The sequence below is a fragment of the Rhincodon typus genome, chromosome 42 (genome assembly GCF_021869965.1).
Source record: "Rhincodon typus isolate 14 chromosome 42, sRhiTyp1.1, whole genome shotgun sequence".
In the NCBI taxonomy this organism is placed as follows: Eukaryota; Metazoa; Chordata; class Chondrichthyes; order Orectolobiformes; family Rhincodontidae; genus Rhincodon; species Rhincodon typus.
In genome coordinates, this window is record NC_063373.1 from 8,294,683 (window position 1) to 8,315,421 (window position 20,739).

Sequence of the window (20,739 nt, forward strand, 5' to 3'; positions counted from 1 at the left end):
GTTCATCCAGCCCTGCACCTTGTTGTCTCGGATTCTCCAGCATCTGCAGTTCCTACTATCTCTGATTCAACTTTATTTTCCTGCCTTTTTCCTACAACCCCCGACTCTCTTACTGATTAAAAGAAAATCTATCTCAGCCTTAAATATACTTAGTGACACAGCCTCTACAGCTCTCTGTTGTGATGAACTCCACAAATTCACAACCCTCTGACAGAAATTCCTCCTTGTTTCCGTCTTAAATGTGCAACTTCTTACTGTGAGATTATGCTCTGTAGTCCGAGGAGAAACAACATCTCAGCATCTACCCTGTCAAGTTCTCTACGAAATATGTATATGTCAATAAGGACACTTCTCATTCTTCTAAACTCCAATGTTTACAACCCAACCTATTTGACCTCTCCACATGTGAAAATCCCTCCATGATTTCGATCAGTGAATCTTCCCTAGAATGCCTACAATGGCATTACAGCTTTTCTTAGATGAGGGGGCCAAACCTGCTCACATTATTCTAGGCGAGGTCTAAGTAGTACCTTGTGTAGTTTTCTCAGGACTTCTCTTTTTCTGTACTCCATTTCCTGAGATAGACTAATGTTCCAGTTGCCTTCCTTATTATCTGCTGAATATGTATGTGAGGATTTTTTTGTGATTTATGCAGTAGGATGCCCGAATGCCTCTGTGATGCAGCTTCCTGCAGTCTATTTAAATAATAGCGTCTGCATACCTCTGCAAAACCTAATTTTTCTCATTGTATTCCATTTACCAAACTTTTGACACGAACATAACCTGTTTATATTTATCTGCAGATGTTTTGACTCATCCTCACCTCTTACCTTCCCATTTTTTTTTCTGTAACCACACTCACCTGCATTATTTATGTGATAAATATATATTGTAAATTATTCTACTTCCAGCACTCATCACTGTACTGCTCCACTAGTTGCAGAGTGCCATTCCGAAAATTTCCCTCATGTGCCAACTCTGTCTTCTATTAACTCACCAATTCTCTATCCATGCACACTTACAACCTACCCACCATGGGCTCTTATTAAGTAGCCATATGTGCATAACCTTATTGAACACCTTTTGGAAATTCAGAAACTTTACATTTATTGGTTCCCATTTATCTTCCTGCTTGTTACCTCCTCAAAGAATTATGATGAATTTGTCGGCCTGGTTTCCATTTTAATGAAGCCATGTTGAATCAACTTGGTTAGATTATGTATTTCTAAATATTCTGCAATTACATAGGTTATAATAAATTCTAACATTTTTCTAATGATAAATTTTAAGTTAATTAACCTGTTTCTTGTCTCCTTCTTGTTGTCTAATCCTTTGGGACTTTTCCAGAAGTTAAGGAATCTTGGAATGTTACTACATGTACTGACTGTCTCTTTCACTGCTTCCTTTAATATCCTTGGACACAACCCGTCATGTCCAGACATCTTATGAACATTTAGGTCCAATATCTTCCCTAGTAATTTTTTTTCGCTAGTAATAATGATTCTCTTTAATTTCTGCCCCACTATTGCCCCTTGATAATTTTATACTTTAGGAATGCTGTTAGAGGTTATTTACATGAAACGGCCAACCCCTCATCCACTCATGCTCCCAACAGGGCCTCTTTTAGAGATTTTTCTGGAGGGTTACTTCAAGATTTTCACAAGACATTTTCATTCTCACCACTCCTTCACTGTATCATTGTATTAATGTTTCTGCATTCCTGTTACCAAATGGTGTCACACAAAAGCACGATTAGAAAAAAATATCAAAATGCTCAATAATCATCACTGCTCCACTGACCTTAAATCTAAATCATAGAAGGCAAGCATTAATTCAGTTTGGCATTTATATCGGCACAAGAGAACAGGCATATGAATAGGAGTAGGCCATTCAGCCCTACGAGCCTGCTCCACCATTCAATAAGATAATGATTGATCTGTGGTTTTATTCCAATGGCTGCCCTAGGCCCAATCCTGTAATACTTCTGCTTTTAAATAAAATGTCTATCTCAGATTTAAATTTAACAATTGAATTAGCATCAATAACTATTTGATGAACAGAGCTCCAAACCCCTACTCCTGGTGCTTTCTAACATCTCTCGTGAATGGCCTGGCCATAATTCTCAGATTCTGCCCCCTATCATCGTGTGAAAGGTGGAGAAAGATCGAAGGTGCTAAAGGCCTATTGCTGTGCCTTGGCTCACGTTATACTGCAGTAGCAATGCCATAGGCATTTGTAAGATTTATTTTATTAATTCACAGGATGTGGACGTCGATACCTCAGTCGGGATTTGTTGCCCATTTAAAAGTCATTGCTATGGGTCTGGAGCCACATGTAGAACAGACTAGATGAAGAGAGTAGTTTGCTTCCGTAAAGGACATTGCAAAATGGATTTCAACCCCTCTCTAACAAATGACAAATGTTTCATGGTCATCCTAGACTCTTAATTCCAGATTTGTTATTAAATTGAAATCCCTGTTACTGCCATGGTGGGACTTCAACCAGGAACCCCAGATCATCACCTGGGGCTCTGTAATTTGCAATACCACTTTATAAAATTTTCATGTGTCGGCTGGTGCAAGGAGGTGTCCAAGGGGACAAGGAGATGTAATACTAACCCAGTGTGGTATACATAGATTGGTTCAAATCGCATTCTTGTCGCTACTTCACTAAGTGTTTAACTCAATGTTATGTGGTACGGTTGCCTCGCTTTTGTAAGAGCTAGGAGCTTCTTGTCAACTTATCACACCGGAGCTTGTGTACTTAAGTGAAAAATAGTACACGAATTGGAAACCATCACCTAAACTTTATTGGAATGTTGATTCAATTACAATAATGAAAAGGGACAAGAATTTCCATCGTTCCCTCCCTTCCTTCAATAATTACATTCTGAGGATTTGAATCCAACTCAAGATAAACAAGAACTACCAGGAACGAGCGAGTAGAAGCACAGGTTTATCATATGGAATATATTTATTTGCCTTTTTTTCAGAGACAAGATGAGTGAGAAATAGAATCCCTGCAGGATAGAGACAACAGCGTGGAAGAGGGCCATTCGGCCCATCAATCCACACTGACCTTCCGAAAAACATCCCAACATAGCTTATCCCGGAACTCTGCGTATCCCGTGGCCAATCTACTGTCATGCATATCTTTGGACTGTGAGAGGAAGCCAGAGCACCAGGAGAAAACCCATGCAGGCATGGGGAGAACATGTAAACTCCATGTAGACAGTGCCTTGAGATTTGGATCGAACCTGTGTCCCTGGTGCTGTGAGGCAGCAGTTCTAAAAACTATGCCCCTTATCCCAGGTTTCCTTCAAAGTGCTGAGAAACCAGTGTAATCAGAGATTTTGCTGCTAATCGCATCTAGGACTGAACTGATTCATTCCGACATTCGGAATTGATTGTAACCTACAGCTGGGATAGGATTTATTATCTTGACAATCGATTTTCTGCATTTTATAACCCACCTAAAAATGAAGTATCTTTCATCAGGTTGTCCTCAAGCTTTTGCAAGATGTTAATAAACAATGATTCATTAGTACTTTCTGCATTTTAACTACTGTCCTCAGTGCCCACAATGGGATCTGCACTACATTGCGAACTGCAAACAAAGGTTGGGTAATCCCTTTGTGGAACAATATAAAATTCGCCTGCAAACCGGACCCTGAGCTTCCGGTCGTTTATCACTTTAATTTTCTGCCCCATTCCCACTCTGACCTTGGCCTCCAGCAATGCTTCAAGGAAACTGAACAGGAGCTCAAGGAACAGCCTTCAGTTTAGCACTTTCCAAGCTTCCAGACTCAACATGGAGTTCAGCAGTTTCTGTATCACAGGATAGTTGTTAGCACCTAGTACACTTCCTTGAAACCAAGCTGGAACTGATGCCGTGTTAGATTGTGCCTACTCATCCTTCATTTCCAACTCAATGGAAACAGTTCTCGTCTCACTCCCCTATCGGTCACCAATCAATGTCAAAGTCTTTCATCAAAATGACCACTTAATTTTTGCATTCCAGGACATATCTCCCTCAGTGCATGGTGATGTATTTCAGCATAAGGGATAGAGAGGCAATATTTGATTAATGAAACAATTCTGAAAAGTATGCAGTGATCAAGGGTTTCTGTTTCATGTGCACACACCTTTTAAGGTAGTGGAATGTATTTGTCGTCAGCAAAGCAAATTAGATTTTGAGCTTCATAAATGTTGAGGATGTTGACTTGCTCGCCGAGCTGGCTTGTTTTTGTTCAGATGTTTCGTCACAATGCTAGCTAACATCATCAGTGAGGACTCAAGTGAAGCGATGTTGTTCTACTCCGCTTGGAATTTATACTGTTCGATCTGTTATGGTGAGTAGCATCATTTCCGGTTTTGTTCTGTGTGGGTTTATATACAGGGTCCAATTCTATATCTTTGTTGATTGCATTACAGGTGGAGAGCCATGCCTCTAGGAATTCCCCTGTGTGTCTATGTTTGGCTTGGGCTACTATGGTTACCTTGTCCCAGTTAAACAGATGGCTTTCATTGTCTGAGTGTACCGATATTAAGAAAAATTCATCATGTTGTTTTGCTACGAGCTGATGTTCATGTATTTTGATGGCTAGTTTCCTTTCTGTATGTCTGATGTAATCGTTGTATGGTATTTTGTAAACTACGTTGGTTCTGCATGTTGTGGGAATGGGGCCTCCAATCCTTGTGAATGTTTGTCGTAGAGTGGCTATGGACTTGTGTGCAACCATGATTCCTAGTGGTCTTCGGAATCTCGTCAGTTTTGATATGTTCTTGATGTAGGGCAGTGTGGCCAATGTGTTAGGGTGTACTGTGTCCTCTTGTTGTTGTCCATTTAGAAGGCGCCTGTGGATGAAGTTGTGGGGATATCCGTTCACTGCGAAGAGTTTGCATAGGTGCTCTTCCTCTTTCCTGCGTAGTTCTGGCGTGTTGCAGTGAGTGGTGTCCTGATACAACTTTGTTTGTGGACGCTGGGGTGGTTGCTGTGGAAGTTGAGGATTTGATCAGTGTGGGTTGCTTTCCTGTATACCAAAGTTTGGAACTCCCCGTTGGTCATACGTCCAACTTTAACATCCTGAACGGAAGCTGATGGTTGTTTTGTTCTTCTCTCGTGAATGTACTCCCGGTGAATACGTTGTTGATGAGATGGTGGGTCTCTTCTAGATTGGTACCTTTAATGATGACAAATGTGTCGTCCGCGTACCTGATCCACAGTTTAGGTTGAGTGGGGGGAGGGGGGTGGGTAGTGTGTTCTAGTCTTTGCATGACTGCCTCTGCAATGAGTCCTGAGATGGGTGACCCCATGGGTGCGCCATTTATCTGTTTGTATACTTTACCATTAAAGACGAAGTGTGCAGTGAGGTAAAAGTCTAGTAGTTTGAGTCTGTTGTCATTGTTGATGGAACTGTTGGTCTTATTTGCTGTTTCCTCCAGTAATGTGGCCAGTGTTTCTTTGGCTAGTGAGATGTCAATTGATGTGAATGATGCTGTGACGTCAAAGGATACCATAATCTCGTCGTCGCTGATTTTTTATGTTCTTGAGGGTATCGAGGAATTCTTGGGTTGAGCGGATGGAATGGGATGATCCGTCAATTCAGTGTTTCAGTCTCTTTTGCAGGTCCTTGGCCAGTTTGTGTGAAGGAGTGCCCAGTAGGGAGACAACGGGTCTGAGAGGAATATCTGGTTTCTGTACTTTAGGAAGTCCATAGAAGCGGAGGGTGTTTGTGCCTTCTGGTTTCATTCTCATGTAGTCCGTCTTGGTTATCTGCCCTGCATCCATTAGTCTCTTCAGTGTCCGGATGATCCCATTGCCTAGCTGTGGTGTTGGGTCTATCGCCACCTGTTGGTAAGTATTTGTATCTGCGAGCAATGCCTGTGCTTTCTTAACGTAGTCTGGTTTGTTCATAATGACTGTCATTCGCCCTTTTGTCTGCTGGTGGGGTTATAATGTTCGTGTCTTCCTTGAGTTTTTCTAGTGATTCTCTGTCTGATGTGTTCAGGGTGTCCCAGTCGTTCCTTTGGCTTAGTGTGGAGATTATAGTTTGTCGGATGGCTTGTTGTGTTTCGTTCGTGAGTCTGTTGCCTTTACTGCAGTTTCCAGGGCGGCCATGAAGTCCGTTCTGTTCGCATCTTTGTGGTTATGGTTCCGTCTGCGTATTAAGACAGCTTTCTCAGTTTCTGTGAGTCGTCTGCTGGATAGTTTCGCTATCCATGTGTCCTTGTTTGTTGTCCTTGTCTTTGTGGTGGATCACTTTGGCAAGTTTCTCCTGTAGCTTGTGTCTCTTAATTTTGGTCCTGTGTTGTTTGATGGTGATGGCCTGTTCTAGTGTTGTAGTGTTTAGGTACTGTGATTTTTGGCGCGAAATTTCCCGTTCGTATTTGTAGAGTCGGTTATGGGCATCATTAATCATTGCTGGTAGCATTCTGCGTCCGTTTTATTCAGCTATTTTGAATGCCCGTGGGTTGTTGAGTGGAGGTTTGTACTTCACCCTGCGGGGAAGTACCTGCTTTCCTGAGGCATTCGTGGAGAAAGTGAAGTTGTTTGTGGATAGCACGCAGTCGGTTGCTGAAGGTTTCCCATTGTCGGGCAATTTTTAGCGTGTCACGCTGGTCGGTGTTTAAGGTTTTCACAAAGATTTGTAGCTCGGGTTGTGGGTGAGGTTGTTGACTTTCTCGCCGAGCTGGCTTGTTTTATATTGGTATTGCGAACAAAAAGCAACCAAATGATATTCTACATTTATAAAGTGCTTGTTTAGGCCACAATTTGAGTTTTGCGTCCACTTCTTTTCATGATTTTTTTTTCAAGGTAGCGAGGGCCTTCGGGTGCCTGCAGAGGAGGTTTATCAGAACATATTCAGCAAAGCACATTGAGAAAATATTTGGTCGAGTTACAAGATTTGCAATAGGTTTACATTTGATAGAGAAAAACAATATTTGTACACAGATTAGGGACAGATTGATGTTTCTGAGGAAGGGACAGAGGGGGATGTGACAAGAACATTTTCACACAATTGATGGCGATGTTCTGGAACTTGCTGCCTCTGATGGTAGTTGGAAAAGGACACAGTATTTGGTTTCAAAATGAAATTGAACAAGCATTTGAGAGAAAGCTCTTGCAAGGACGGAACTATGGAATGGGTATGACTGGATTTTTGTAGACAGCAACCATGAATTCCATGGGGTGAATGGCCCACTCTGTGACATAAGGACTCTGACCAGTTGGTGTAATCACCCCTTGTGTTCTAAACCTTGGAATTCAGTTGTCACTCATTCTGAGGCTATTGAGACATTCATATGGGTGCAGTCCAGAATTGAATACAGCTCTCCAAATTTAATCTAACCACAGTTTGGTTATCTCAATGCATTTCCAGTCTCACTGATAGCTGAAATCTTCTCCCACCGACAGAACAGATGAGCCTTAATCCTTCCATATTTTGATGCTCATGTTGTTCAGGCCCTGATGAACTGAGTGCCTATCTCAGGTAGAAACATAGAAACATAGAGGATGGGAGCAGGGGGAAACCATTCGGCCCTTAGAGCCTGCTCTGCCATTCTTTATGATCATTGCTGATCTTGATGTAATGTTTAATTGAGTTTCCAGTCTGCCAATCCTCTGCTTTCACTGCCCTATAAGTTTAGAAATTCCATCCCTGTCAGTCCATGACAGAAAGTCAGGAAAGACAAACATTTCTCTTGGCGTGAGCTTGCTAAGTATATATCCTCCCCGTCTGACACTTTTAGAAAGGACGGTCATGCATGCACGCTGCTGCACCTTGCCCCCGTATAACGTGCGTGTGTCACGTGGAATGTTTCCACCAATAATGATAGCGGCAGTACACCAGTCCCTACCAAAGCAAATTATTAGCGATAGCAGACTGTTTGCGACAAGGATGGGATTGGTAGTTTCGAATTCGGAGTCTGCGGTTACTCTCAGTCTTTATGGAGTTTCCCTGCTCACTGTGGACCTTCCGCCCACTCAGTTTCTCAGTATCTTACTCATTAAACTTTTCCCTATCAGGAACAAAAAGAGAAGTTGCTGGAAAAGCTCAGCAGGTCTGGCAGCATAAAATCACTACAGTGTGGAAACAGGCCCTTCGGCCCAACGAGTCCACAGCGAACCTCAGAGCATCCGACCCCCAGAATCTACACATCCCTATGGGCAATTTGGCATGGCTAATTCACCTAACCTATAAATCTTTGGACTGTAGGAGGAAACCGGAGCAAACCCACGCAGACACGGAGAGAATATACAAACTCCACACAGACAGTCGCCCAAGGCTGGTGATCGAACTCGGGTTCCTAGCCCTATGAGGCAGCAGTGCTAACCACTGAGCCACCGTACTGCCCGTGAAAAGAAATCAGGGTTAATATTTCGGATCCCCTGACACTTCCTTAGAACTCAGTTTTTATTTTTTAAACTCTTCATTATACTCATTTAAGTACAGGTGACAATAAAGCTAATTCTAATTGTAATTTTGATTCATTAGTAAGCTTGCTTGGTCAGGAAGGACAATGACACAAACGTAAGTATCCAGTTCAGGGAATTTGGAGATAATGTGGGAAGACTGGAAGAGATGCTTTTTGCTTCTTTTCTTTTGGCTCATAGTTTGGAAGGTTTGTTAACAGAATAAATGGAAGCCCAGGAGCAGGGTGTCAACACAAAAGTGACATCAAAGCTAACTCATAATTTCATTGTTTGGTGTCAGCTACTAATTTGATTATATAGCATTCGTTATTTTCAGGCTGAAGGCAAATCAGGGAAATATTTAGAGAGGGGCATGAAATTTTTGAAAATCGATATAAGGACTAAGTAATTAAAAGAGAGATGCCGGGCCGGGTGATATGTTGTAATTGCATGTTGTGGAAACTGGTTCATAGGGACCACAGCTGTAACAAATAAAAATTGAAAGAACCGTGTTGCTGTAAATCAGACACAGAAACAGAAATTACTGGGAAAAAGTCAGCAGGTCTGGCAGCATCTGTAGCAAGAAATCAATGTGGTGTTTAGGGTCCAGTGACACATCCTCTGATGAAACCTTAACTCTGATTTCTCTCCTCAGATGCTGCCTGACCTGCTGAGTTTCAGTAGCAAGTGTGGGTTGCTTGGGGCACCCCAGCTTAGAGTTGATGAGCTGGAGTCCGAGCTCCAAAAACTACGATACGTCAAGGAGTAGGGGAGTTACCTGTATGCGAGGTGGTCATATCCCTTAGATTAACTCCCTTGAATTTCAATCAGGGACAGGAGGGTGACTATGAGCGAGGCAGGTAGAGGGGTCCACGAAGTAGTGCTGAAGGAAAGAAAACCCACATGTTTCTAGCTTAGTTTGTGGTCTCAATCTCTTCTTGTAATGAGTTCAACATTTTGAACACTCTCCGGTGAACAAAAGCAGATGCTGTCAAAGTGAAAAAAAAAAGTGCTGGAATCCTCAGCTCTAATTCTGTTGAGGGAGAAAAAAGCATGCTGGAATATTCAATCAACTTCTGTGGAGGGATAAACATATTTTCCATGATGTGACATTGTTTCAGTGCGCAGAGCTGAAACGTTAATTCTGTTTCTTATCCACAGATATTAGCCATCATATTTGCCTGCGTGGATGCTGAAAAGATGCTTAAAGAGAGTCTAGAACACTGAGACACCATTTAAATAAAAGGGTGCTCCCATTCAAGATGGAGATAAAAGAAATAAAATGGAGGCAGGGTCATTGACTATTTGTTTATAGTACAGCTTGGTATGTTCCTGGTGAACAGTTCTTGGGTAGGCATGAATATGAAGTTGATGTTCTACTCAGATCAGTCGTGATCTTAGAGTCATAGAGTAGTACAACACAGAAGCAAGCCGTTCGGTCCAAGTCATCCATGCTGACCAGATATCCTAAATAAATCCAGATCCATTTGCCAGCATTTGGCCTGTGTCCCTCTAAACCGTTCTATTCATATACCCATCCAGATGCCTTTTAAAGGTTCTAATTGTACCACCTTTTCATAGTGCAGCTTATTCCATGCACACACCCACTCTCTGTGTGAAATAATTGCCCCTTAGGTCCCTTTTAAATCTTTCCTTTCTCATCTTAAGCCTATGCCCACTAGTTTTTGAGTTACCTATGCTGAGAAAAATACCTTGGCTATTTACCCTATCCATGGCTGTCATGTTTTTAATAAACCTCTTTAAGGTTACGCCTCAGGCTGTGATGCTGCAGGGAAAATAGCCCCCGTCTATTCAACCTCTCACTATAGCTCAAATGCTCCAACCCCAGTAACATCCTTGTCAATCTTTTCTGTACCCTTTCAAGTTTAAGAATATCTAGCCTATAGCAGAGAGACCAGAATTGAACACAATATTACAGAAGTGGCCTAACCAATCTTGTTCGATGCCTGAGCTTACTCAAAAAGCAGAATGGTACTTTCCAGATCCTGATTCATATGTTTATATGCATTATCAGTTTGAAACTTGTCACTCTGGTGAAAGCATACAAATTAGATCTTTAAATAAAAGGTTAGACTGTGGAACTGAATTCAATGAGGCTGTTCATTTCTGCTTAGAAAAATGTTACCAAATGGCTCTTTGCAAGGAAGTCAGTGCCAGCAAGAGAGCCAGAGGGTAAGCGAGAATAGCGATTGAGATCAAATTAGTTCAGGGAGGGAGAGTATTGAGGAATAAAGTCCCAGGAGATCTGGAGAAACTGGGGATGCGTGAGGAGGATGTGGTAACATTGGCGTAAGATGCAAACCCCAAATAAATCCTCCCTGGTCCTATGTTTGAAGCTGTAGCTTGTTCGCCAATGTTTAAGTTGTTAGCGTCTATCAGGAACAACACATGAAGACGTGTGAAACTCCTGAAGTAACCTTACTCCAGTCCAGAAGATAAGAGTTATGATGACTATTTCATGTCAATCAGACAATTTCGTGTCAACGTTGCTACTGTCACTTTTATTTCATTAACTCCAGTGATTTGCTCACCAGACTGTTTTGGAGAAATTTATTAAATCATTTTCTCCACGTTCATCACATCAATTATGCAATGGTCATCAACATTCTGTTATTTCAACAAAAAAAGTCACGGAAAATCTTGAGAGATGATTTTCCCTTAATAAGTCTACGCAGCTTTCCTGAATTAACACACATTTGTCCTCATGACTGTTAACTGTTTACCAAATTACCATTTGAAAACATTTCCTATCCCAGACGTTAAACTAATCTGCCTGTGGTGCACTGTTAACATTTAATCGAAGGTTAGTGAAGATTTAATATTCTTTCCAGGAACTGTGATGAAAATGAGCGAAGTGATTAAATTGCATTTACAATTCATAGAATCGTAGAATCCCTACAATGTGGAAGAAGGCCATTCGACCAATCAAGTCCACACCCATCCTCCGAAGACCATCCCTTCTAGACCTGCATCCCTACCCTATCCCTGTAAATCCTGCATTTCCCATAGCTAATCCACCCAATTTGCATATCCCTGTACACTATGGGGAATTTTACATGACCCATCCACCTAACCTGCACATCTTTGGACTGTGAGAGGATATCAGACCACCCAGAACAAAAAAAAAACAGCAGATACAGGGGACAGTGCAACTCCACACAAGCAGTCACCTGAGGCTGGATTCGAACGCAGGTCTCTAGTACTGTGAGGCAGTAGTGCTAAATATTGAACCATTGTGCTGTCTGAATGGCAACCATTAAAGGCACTCGATAATTAATCATGTTTCTCAAGACACAAACCACCAATCACAAATGTCGATCTATAAGTGAATTATTGATAAAGATCAGTCTGTCTGCTGGTGTTGTAGAACCATTAGCTATCGTATTTGGAAGTTTAAAATGTGAAATCCGAGCAGGAAATATTGGAGACACTCAATGGCGTCAGTAGATTCATTGGAGACAGAAACTGGTTCACGTTTCAGGTCTGTGTGCAAGTGAGAGGCGCCAGGCAGTGGATGTGGGGTGGACCTGGGAAGATGAACAAAAGGGAACGTCTGTGATAGGGTGGGAGGCCAGAGAAACTAAATGGCGAAAGGTTTCGTGTTCTCATAGAAGAGAGAGAATCTCATAGAATCCATACAGTGTGGAAACAGGCCCTTCGGCCCACCAATCCACACCGACGCTCAATGCATCCTACCCAGACCCATTCCCCCTATAACCCACCTAATCTACATCCTTGAATACTATGGGCAATTTAATATGGCCAATCCACCTAGCCACCATGCCGCCCCAATTGGTGAAATCAATGGGAGCAATCAAGACACAAAAGAGGTGTCTGCATGAGGTGTGAATACAAACCTTCAATGTAGAGGAAATCATAGAAAATCGAGAACAGAAAACAAAGTCAGAGAAAAACACCAAATAAAATGGGACAGAAATCAAATCACACAATCCTTGAACCTCGAATCCGCAAGGCTGAAAGTTTCCCCCTATTAATCAACAGTTCAGATGAAAGTTCACAGGCCTTGAATTTTACTTTTTCCTTCCCCAGTAGTACAGCTCAGATCAGGAAGTCACTTCCCTCACCCCCTCCCACCTCCCCACTCCCCTCCCTGGCTCCACAACGAGTGACATTGAACTATGCCACTTCCCGGCATCGCTGTGTAAAGAGTCAGGAAGCTGATAATTGGTAGCTTGTAAATTTCTACTCATCCAGTATTAGATGACAGGCAATTCAGTGTGTCATGTGACTTGGAAGTTCTGGCATTTAATTATACCTGCAACGCTTGTATATGGTGGAGGTGAGTACTTCGGAACTCTGTCCAGTCTGGTCCAGTTGTAGACATTTTAAATCCTTCAACCTTAGCTGTCTCAGCTCTCCATCTCCTTCCGTTGTTTACAAGTGCTGACTGATTCCCTTCGCTGAATGACATTCATGAAATAGTTCGATTTATAATGACAATCCAGCAACTTTTATGGTCGTTTGGCTCCTCTCAGTGCCTGCTTCACACATTGCAAAATTCACTACCTCGATTTCACAACTAGCTTGTATTTTAGTGGATTCTCTGTCACTGATTTTCTTTCTTCTATGATGAATCATTTTCACAAGACATTTAGAGGGGGTGGATTTGCAGCCTGGAAAATGGATGTAAACATCGCGGCACAGCAGAATCACTGGCATTCACTCTCTCTTCCCAGAAATGTTAGAATGAATTTAAAGGTGCAGTGCAAAAACAGCATGGCCTGCAACCTAAGAGACTGTATTCAGAGGTAACGAAAACCATTCTCATGACTGTCGTTGTCACTAAGAACTTTGGGAAACGTCATAATGTCAGTTTTTATACAATTCTCAGATTTGCAGGTCATCATAATATTTTGACGTGCAATTATATGCAAGATTGAGAAGGTGAGACCAGACATATCCTAGTTTTCACCACATTTTCCTTCTTGAATCCTCCTTGGCCCTTTAATTCCAGGTGTTTGTACTAACAAGTACAGGTGTATCTCCACGGACTGCTGATCACATTGCAGAACGTAAAGCAAGAGAATTTAATAGCACAGCCTAATCAAGATGACATGTGTGAATGAATAAACAAGGAATGGTAGACTATAATGTTGAACTCAATTTGTATTTCACCGTGATTTATGTGATTTTAATGTGATCACTGTTTAAACAATTTAAACACTAGTGTCAGGGGAAATTTCAACAATTTCTTTAACTGCTCACTGAATTTACTCTGGGTCCCTGCATAAATAAATGGGTTGATGCAAGAATTCAAAAGCTGAAGCATAGACCCGCCTTTGTCAAGAATAAAATTTGATTCATTGTAATTTGAACCTGAGAAAAAGTGACATTTGCACTTTGAACACAGAGGAAAGTCAGTAGAACCAATAAATACGACAGGAGGAAAATGCCCAAAATGGCAAAGAGCAAAACAATGGACTTCCTCCGTTTTTCCATCTGTGGGTCACTCTGATTCTTTCCATTGCTCCTGGTCCAGAGTCTCCTGCGGGCTCTACTGGCCAATACAAAGTGCCTGACGGTGAGGACATTGAGCAGCAAAATAAGAATGAATGGAAGACAAGGATTTAAAATTACTATTAACCAGTCATATGCAATCCAAAAGGATGAGGTATAGTATATTGATTTGAGGCTGCAATACCAAGATACATCGTTAATGATAAAGGAAGACTCATAAGAAAAGTACAAAGGGATGTTCTTGATACAGCTGAGAGCGCAGACAGTTGTTATAATCACAACTATTACTTTTTTGATGCAATTTTTCATTTTCAGCTTCTGGCAACAAACAGCAATCAATCAATCAAAGGCAAAAGTGACATTTACCCAGACTGAAGAATCTCTGACTCCATAAATGAATGCAGGACTCACACAACAGACTGGGGTGATAGACAGGAATGTCATTGGGAAATAAATACCCACAATCCAGTTTAATATCACAGCTGTGATAATGACCAGGTTATCTGTTACGGCCATGGATACCAGATAATACACGATGCAGTTAGAAAGACCGCACCTCTCCTGGGACAGGATAATAATCACTGGAAGTTTAGCTATGAAAAAGAGATATAAGAGTGAATACATGATATTGACAAATGTGGGGGTAACCAAGGAAAGTCAAGAATGAACATTTGGTAATACTCCACTTTGTGGAAGAAATTACAAAAGAGAAAAACATCCACACTTTGCACCAAAAATATTTCTATTCAACTGCAGACAAAGTCGTGAATTGGCTGTGATCTCTCAGTATTATGTAATAGTGGCAATAACAATATATCCTCAGTTTTACAGTCAACATTGACATTCTTTATTTATGATTCACTTGCTGGAAATCCATTCTATTCTGCTCTTGGGCAATTTGTACAGAGGAATAGAAGCAAACGTAGCCTGAAACATTGGGAAATTGAAGAAGCAATAGTATTATGTTGAACAAGGAAATGACCATAAAGAAGCAGACACCACAGAATGTAAAAAAAATCCTCAGAGCTTCACATTAAAGCAGATATCCAGGAACAGATCAATTAAAGGGAAAAGAAAACTCACCTCTAAACTGATAGAGATCTGGGATTGCAGCTGATAATGATTTTAAGCTAAGGTTACAGTGATTTGTGACAGACAATAAAACAACAGAATAGATGAAGTCCAGTTATATCTCTGTTGTCACGGTTCTGTCTTTTAAGTCCAATTATTTTGACTTAAAATTCCACTACAAGACTTCAGTACTGATTGAGCATTGCACTGTCCAGGGTGTTGCATTTGTGCCAAACCAAAAAAAAACGGAAAATGTGAGGAATTAGAGTAGAATATAAATCTAACTGAACTATCAAGAAGCTGCTGGTAATTTTCCATCACAAACAACATGGCAAAATTGAGGTACGTCAGCAGCTATGAAGACAAAAAAGCGACACATTTGCAGCATAATAATTAATTATAGTGCTCAAAACACAATAGAAGTACAATTAAATAGTAATCCTACTGAGATAATTCATATGCAATAATGACAATCAGAACACAACAAAGGAACATTTCAATTTTCTAATGATAACAATAAACTGGAAAAAGGGGACACAATGATACTACACAAGGGGAAAAAAAAGTGTACGAACAATGTAAACAAGCTTTGCAATAGAAAGGGACAAATGACGGTGTTAAAGTGTAGAAAATAATGTAGAAATTCATTGAAAACATTCTGTTCATAAAATGAAACGTTAATATTCTTAAAAGGAACGTCAGATATTTTAACCCAACCGAAGTCAAGAGCCACACTCTGACTGGATCTTAGGGTTGCTCTCCCGTTCGAGGCAGATGAGTCGTGATGGCTTAACCTGAACGTAATGCTTCATGTGAGGTGAAAGGTTGAGAAGAAGGCCCCTTCATGGTAACCTCAGCCAGTGCAGGAATTGAACCAAAAAACTGCCATCCTGCCAAGTGAACTAACTGACCCCTTCAACATTGTGTACCCCAAATACACAGTCCCATTGAATTGGACTAGTTGCCGGAATGAATTCAAAAAATACTATGAGTATATTGGGATGCAGCATTGATAACAGAGGGAAGGGGTAAACTGTGACGAAAAAATTAAAGAAGTTATTAAAAATCATTCCTATTTAGTATCTAACAGCTATCCTTTACCTGGAATCCCAATAGTTGCTCGGATTGGATAGTAAATAGCAATCAGGAGCCCGTTTGGTAATCCATGCATTTCAGCCTCAAGCTACGGTTGCATTTGGCACTACAGTGGATAATAGTCACATTGATGCTTGATGTCAGGCTCCAGGGACATGATTAGATGCGTTGCGCTTTTGTAATAATTACTCTAATTCAAACAATCAGATTAAAGCTGCTACTTCTAAGCTCGTCTTCAAATTTCATGGGGTAGAATTTTATTCATGGGCACTGGCGCTGCTCCGAAAGAAAGTACTTACAAGGTGTGGTCACCTTGATCGAAAAATAAATGAAGTATGAAAAACGTCGTTGTAAATGTGGGCAAGCGTGTTTTGCATGAAGTACCCATGTCTGTGAATATGTTATGTCTGACCTGAGAGATTCTGTTTTATTTGAATATGCGGCCACGTTTCCTCTACTAATCTTTACTCAGTTCGTGTGATCACCATTTAGTTCAAATCTCTCTGAAACAGTTTAACCACTTCAAAGCAACAGACTGTGCGTGGATTATGCACGTGTCCATTACATTTCCTGTTGCATTCACAGGGCCGCCTTCTCTTGATGATTGCTTCAAGTGCTGAAAGGACCACGTGAGAGCTATTATATTATATTCTGACACGTCAACGACATCTTGATCAGATTCAATCCAACATGTACACGTCCAATATATATTGATTTCTGCCTATGCAGTACATTGGATGAAGCCTGTTCAGTGTAATTACATTCACCATAAACTAGTGAGTGTATACTATTGCATTCTATCCGCACAGGACCACGTTACTGTCGTTGTCTTCACTATGGCAATTGCGTTCAGCAGGGTGGGGTTAAATCAATTCGTAGAACAGACGGGGACTGGCCCAGTTTCACAAGGTTAAATTAAGTGTAGACGGGCTCATTCAGTGCTCTCCGATTACAGAAGAACAGATCCATGTCCTCCTCGGGATACATTTACTCAGGGCAGAAAAGTGCAGTTGAGCACAATTCATCTCACCATAAAGAAAATCCTATCAATAATGTCATTGTGAAACTGTCCAAGTGAATTTGGTTAATATTACGGTTAAAGCAACGAGTTGTGAACATTTATATTGTGTTGAAAATTCACATTCATTTCTGAGCACAGTTACATTGAATGTTCACAGGTCCAGTTCAGCACATTTATATTGAGTGTACCCAAGTTCAGTTCTCCACATTTATACTCGGCGTACACAGGATCTATTGAGGACACTTGCCTTCGTTGTACCAGGTTCAGGTCAGCAGCGTGACCTTCGGCTTTTGACTACGACTGCAACATTTTGGGGAACAGAGGAGTGTATTGAGTTTTGAATGATGAGGTGGAATATGGTGAAATGGCAAGGTTTGCATTTCGGTGTTTGCAAGATGTCCTTTTAAAAGAAGCTGTTGTTTCAGGTGAGTGCATGAAATGTGCCTGAAAAAGATCTGAGGAGAGAACTTGGGAAGGATTGAAATAAATAATATTTTTTATAGAAATCCATTGAGTGCTTCACTATTCAGTGAGATCATGGCTTATCTGACAATCCTCAACTCCATTTTCCTGCCAGTTGCCTAGAACCCTTGACTCTCTTACTGATTAAAAATCTATTTATCTCAGCCTTGAGTATACTTAATGGCACAGTCTCCACAGCTCTCATTGGCAATTAACTCCACAAATTCACGAAGCTCTGAGAGAAGAAACTCTTACTTGTTTCTGCCTTAAATGTACAATTTCTTACTTTGAGATTATACTGTCTCGTCCGAGACTTTCCCACAAAGAGAAACAACCTGTCAGCATCTGCCCTGTTAAGCCTTGTACGAAATAAATATGTGTCAATGAGGTTACCTCTCATTTTTCTAAACTCCAATATTTGCAACACAACCTACATGGCCTCTCCTAACCAGTGAATCTTCTCTAGATTGCCTCTAGTGCCTTTACACCTTATTTTAGATAAGGGGACTAAAAGTGTTCACATTATTCTCGGTGTGGTCTAAGTAGTACCTTGTATAGTTTTCACAAGACTTCTCTATTTCTATATTCCATCCCCTAAGATAAAGACTAATATTACAGTTACCTTCCTTATTATCTACTGAACCTGTAGCTAGCCTTTTGTGATTTATGCACAAATGCATTTGTGATGCAGCTTCCTGCAGTCTTTTTAGATAATAGTGCTTTTATTCTTCAGCAAAACCTCATTTTCCACATTATATTCCATCTCTGAAATTAGTGACACTCGATTAACCTGTCTGCATTTCTCTGCAGACGTTTTGTATCATCCTCACCACTTGTCTTCCAACCAATTTTTGTGAGATCACACTCAATTGCCTCATTTATGTCATAAATATATATTGTGAATAGTTTTCGCCCCAACACTGATCCCTATGGTACTCCACTAGTTGCAGATTGCCATCTGGAAAACGTCCATCTTAACCCAACTCTGTCTTCTATTAACTAGCCAATTCTCCATCTCCCTAAATATACGACCTACCCACCATGGGCTCTTATTAAGTAATCTTATGTACAGGACCTTATTGAATACCTTTTCGAAATTCAGATACATTACATCTGTTGGTTCCCCTTTACCTTCCTGCTTGTTACCTACTCAAAGAATGATAATGAACTTGTCGCTCATGATTTCCAGTTTAATGAAGCCATGTTGAATCAAGTTTACTCGATTACGTATTTTTAGATATTCTGCAGTTGCTTCATTCATATAGATGCCAACATATTTCTAAAGACAAATTGTAAGCTAACCAACCTGCTCCTTTTGTCTCCTTTTTGTTGTCCAACGCTTTGGGACTTTTCCAGAAGCTAAACTACTACCATGCATGTCCTTAGGATACAAATCTTCAGTACAGGGGTCTTATCGGTTTTTAGCCCCAATAATTTCCCTAGTAATTTTTCTCTGCTGATAATCATTGTATTGATTTCCTCCACCAGTATTGTCCCTTGACTATTTATGACTTTAGGAATTCTGTTCATAGTTATTTGTATGCAAGGTTCAATTCCCTACACTCCACCCAAGCCCTCTTCTTGAGGTTTTCTGGAGGGCGACTTGTATGTTTTCACAAGACCTTTTTTCATCCTCACCACTCCTCCATTAGATGATGTAGTGTTGTCGTAATAATTTTTTCTGCATGTGAGTTACCAAAAGGTCAATTTGGACTCACACAAAAGCGTGATTAGAAAAAAAAAACATCAAAATCCTTAATAATCCTTAAATTGAAAATACAGAAGGCGAGCATTGATTTAGTCGAATTTAAATCGGCACAAGAAAACAGGCAAAGGTACAGGAGCGGGTCATTCAGCTACTATAGCCTACTCCACCATTCAATAAGATCATGCTTGATTTGTATGTCTACATATCTAACTCCATATGCCCACCTTGGGCTCATATCTCTTAATGTTATTGCTTAATTAAAAAAATGTTTAGCTCAGATTTAAATTCACCATTTGAGGAAAAGAGTTCCAAATCTCCCTACTCTTTGCAGGTCGACGTTCTTTGTAACATCTCTCCTGAATAGCTTCAGCCTAATTCGCAGACTATGGCCCTTAGTTCTAGAAACTTCAATCAGTTGAAATAGTTTATCTTGATCTACCCTGTCTTTCCCTGTTAATATCTTGAATATCTTGATTAGACCATCCCTTAACCTTCGAAATTCTAGGGAATGAAGACGCAATTTGTCTGATCTCTCCTCTTAATTTAACTCCTGAAGTTCAGGTATCATCCTTGTAAACCGGCATTGAACGCTCTCCAAGGCATTGCCTAGACAGCTCACAGTACTATGAGTGGGATCGAACTGGGATTTTATATAACTGCAGCATAACATCTGTATCCTTATAATGCAGCCCTTTAGATATGAAAGTCAGCATTCCATTCGCCTTCTTCACTAATTTAAACTAAATGGGACACTGTGTTTCCTTAAGTGCTGTCAGCTTAACAAAAACGTGCAACTTTTGTGAGATTTGGAAAATTTTATTCTGTTACCATGTTCGGCTTAGGTAGTCATAGTCATAGTCATAGAGTCATACAAATCAAACAGTCCATGCCGAGCATAATCGCAAACTAAACTAGTCCCACCTGCCTGCTCCTGGCCCATATCTCTCCAAACTATTTCTATTCATGTATCTATCCAAATGTCTTTTAAACGTTGTAATTGTACCAGCATCTACTATTTCCTCAGGAAGTTCATTCCATACGTGAACCAACTCCTGTGTAAAAAAAAAAATTGCCTCTTATGCATTTTTAAATTCTCTATCATCTCACCTTAAAAATGTGCCCCCTAGTCTTGAAATCCCCTATATAAGGGAAAAGACAATACCATTAACTCTATTGATACCTCTCCTTGTTTTATATACTTCTATCAGGTCGCCTCTCAACCTCCATTCGCTCCAGTGAAAAAAAAACGTCCCAGCCTTTCTTTATTACTTAAACATTCCATACACGGCAACATCCTGGTAAATCTCTTCTGAACCCTCTCTCGCTTGATAATATCCTTCCTATAACTGGGTGACTAGAATTGGACATAGTATTCTAGAAAAGGCCTTACTAATGCCCTGTACAACCTGAAGATGACTTCCCAACTCCTACACTCAAAGGACTGAGAAATAAAGGCAAGCACGGCCAA